The 2,500-nt window shown below is 47.8% G+C and overlaps 13 pseudogenes; all 13 read right to left on the reverse strand.

The window, feature by feature from the left end:
* Positions 1-101, reverse strand: part of LOC142121894 (5S ribosomal RNA) — a 119-nt pseudogene extending 18 nt beyond the window's left edge.
* An 82-nt stretch (positions 102-183) lies between these two features.
* Positions 184-302, reverse strand: LOC142122040 (5S ribosomal RNA; annotated as a pseudogene).
* Positions 303-384: 82 nt separating this feature from the next.
* LOC142122082 (5S ribosomal RNA) lies at positions 385-503 on the reverse strand (annotated as a pseudogene).
* Positions 504-586: 83 nt separating this feature from the next.
* On the reverse strand, positions 587-705 carry LOC142121943 (5S ribosomal RNA; annotated as a pseudogene).
* Positions 706-776: 71 nt separating this feature from the next.
* On the reverse strand, positions 777-895 carry LOC142121855 (5S ribosomal RNA; annotated as a pseudogene).
* Positions 896-978: 83 nt separating this feature from the next.
* Positions 979-1,097, reverse strand: LOC142122043 (5S ribosomal RNA; annotated as a pseudogene).
* An 83-nt stretch (positions 1,098-1,180) lies between these two features.
* LOC142121837 (5S ribosomal RNA) lies at positions 1,181-1,299 on the reverse strand (annotated as a pseudogene).
* A 72-nt stretch (positions 1,300-1,371) lies between these two features.
* LOC142121856 (5S ribosomal RNA) lies at positions 1,372-1,490 on the reverse strand (annotated as a pseudogene).
* An 82-nt stretch (positions 1,491-1,572) lies between these two features.
* LOC142122055 (5S ribosomal RNA) lies at positions 1,573-1,691 on the reverse strand (annotated as a pseudogene).
* An 82-nt stretch (positions 1,692-1,773) lies between these two features.
* LOC142121971 (5S ribosomal RNA) lies at positions 1,774-1,892 on the reverse strand (annotated as a pseudogene).
* An 83-nt stretch (positions 1,893-1,975) lies between these two features.
* Positions 1,976-2,094, reverse strand: LOC142121916 (5S ribosomal RNA; annotated as a pseudogene).
* A 71-nt stretch (positions 2,095-2,165) lies between these two features.
* LOC142121892 (5S ribosomal RNA) lies at positions 2,166-2,284 on the reverse strand (annotated as a pseudogene).
* An 83-nt stretch (positions 2,285-2,367) lies between these two features.
* Positions 2,368-2,486, reverse strand: LOC142121942 (5S ribosomal RNA; annotated as a pseudogene).
* Positions 2,487-2,500: the final 14 nt, after the last annotated feature.

Below are 2,500 nucleotides of genomic sequence, written 5' to 3' on the forward strand. Positions count from 1 at the left end.
TTCCCAGGTGGTCTCCCATCCAAGTACTAACCAGGCCCGGCCCTGCTTAGCTTCCAAGATCAGGCGAGATTGGGCTTGTTCAGGGTGGTTAGGCTGTAGGTATTGGTTATATACTGACCTACATCTCTTATTCATCTCAAAACCAGCATTGAAGGAAGCAAGAACAAGAGAGAGAAAAAAAAATGCCTATGGCACCTGGTATTCCCAGGTAGTCTCCCATCCAAGTACTAACCAGGCCCGGACCTGCTTAGCTTCCAAGATCAGGTGAGATTGGGCTTGTTCAGGGTGGTGTGGCTGTAGGTATTGGTTATCTACTGACCTACATCTCTTATTCATCTCAAAACCAGCATTGAAGGAAGCAAGAACAAGAGAGAGAAAAAAAAAGGCCTATGGCACCTTGTATTCCCAGCTGGTCTCCCATCCAAGTACTAACCAGGCCTGGCACTGCTTAACTTCCAAGATCAGACAAGATTGGGCTTGTTCAGGGCGGTGTGGCTGTAGGTGTTGGTTGCTTACAGACCTACATCTCTTATACATCTCAAAACCAGCATTGAAGGAAGCAAGAACAAGAGAGAGAGAAAAAAAAGGCCTACAGCACCTGGTATTCCCAGGTGGTCTCCCATCCAAGTACTAACCAGGCCTGGCCCTGCTTAGCTTCAAAGATCAGGCGAGATTGGGCTTGTTCAGGGTGGTGTGGCTGTAGGTATTTGTTACCTACTGACCTACATCTCAAAACCAGCATTGAAGGAAGCAAGAACAAGAGAGAGAAAAAAAAAGGCCTACGGCACCTGGTATTCCAAGGTGGTCTCCCATCCAAGTACTAACCAGGCCCGACCCTGCTTAGCTTCCAAGATCAGGCGAGATTGGGCTTGTTCAGGGTGGTGTGGCTGTAGGTATTGGTTATCTACTGACCTACATCTCTTATTCATCTCAAAACCAGCATTGAAGGAAGCAAGAACAAGAGAGAGAAAAAAAAAATGCCTACGGCACCTGGTATTCCCAGGTGGTCTCCCATCCAAGTACTAACCAGGCCGGGCACTGCTTAACTTTCAAGATCAGACGAGATTGGGCTTGTTCAGGGTGGTGTCGCTGTAGGTGTTGGTTGCTTACAGACCTACATCTCTTATACATCTCAAAACCAGCATTGAAGGAAGCAAGAACAAGAGAGAGAGAAAAAAAAGGCCTAAAGCACCTGGTATTCCCAGGTGGTCTCCCATCCAAGTACTAACCAGGCCCTGCCCTGCTTAGCTTCCAAAATCAGACGAGATTGGGCTTGTTCAGGGTGGTGTGGCTGTAGGTATTTGTTGCCTACTGACCTACATCTCAAAACCAGCATTGAAGGAAGCAAGAACAAGAGAGAGAGAAAAAAAAGGCCTAAAGCACCTGGTATTCCCAGGTGGTCTCCCATCCAAGTACTAACCAGGCCCGGCCCTGCTTAGCTTCCAAGATCAGGCGAGATTGGGCTTGTTCAGGGTGGTGTGGCTGTAGGTATTGGTTATGTACTGACCTACATCTCTTATTCATCTCAAAACCAGCATTAAAGGAAGCAAGAACAAGAGAGAGAAAAAAAAATGCCTATGGCACCTGGTATTCCCAGGTAGTCTCCCATCCAAGTACTAACCAGGCCCGGACCTGCTTAGCTTCCAAGATCAGGCGAGATTGGGCTTGTTCAGGGTGGTGTGGCTGTAGGTATTGGTTATCTACTGACCTACATCTCTTATTCATCTCAAAACCAGCATTGAAGGAAGCAAGAACAAGAGAGAGAAAAAAAAATGCCTATGGCACCTGGTATTCCCAGGTGGTCTCCCATCCAAGTACTAACCAGGCCCGGCACTGCTTAACTTTCAAGATCAGACGAGATTGGGCTTGTTCAGGGCGGTGTGGCTGTAGGTGTTGGTTGCTTACAGACCTACATCTCTTATACATCTCAAAACCAGCATTGAAGGAAGCAAGAACTAGAGAGAGAGAAAAAAAAGGCCTACAGCACCTGGTATTCCCAGGTGGTCTCCCATCCAAGTACTAACTAGGCCCGGCCCTGCTTAGCTTCCAAGATCAGGCAAGATTGGGCTTGTTCAGGGTGGTGTGGCTGTAGGTATTTGTTACCTACTGACCTACATCTCAAAACCAGCATTGAAGGAAGCAAGAACAAGAGAGAGAAAAAAAAAGGCCTACGGCACCTGGTATTCCCAGGTGGTCTCCCATCCAAGTACTAACCAGGCCCGACCCTGCTTAGCTTCCAAGACCCGGCGAGATTGGGCTTGTTCAGGGTGGTGTGGCTGTAGGTATTGGTTATCTACTGACCTACATCTCTTATTCATCTCAAAACCAGCATTGAAGGAAGCAAGAACAAGAGAGAGAAAAAAAAAATGCCTACAGCACCTGGTATTCCCAGGTGGTCTCCCATCCAAGTACTAACCAGGCCTGGCCCTGCTTAACTTCCAAGATCAGACAAGATTTGGCTTGTTCAGGGCGGTGTGGCTGTAGGTGTTGGTTGCTTACA

This window comes from Mixophyes fleayi, unplaced genomic scaffold (assembly GCF_038048845.1).
Source record: "Mixophyes fleayi isolate aMixFle1 unplaced genomic scaffold, aMixFle1.hap1 Scaffold_2183, whole genome shotgun sequence".
Lineage (NCBI taxonomy): Eukaryota > Metazoa > Chordata > Amphibia > Anura > Limnodynastidae > Mixophyes > Mixophyes fleayi.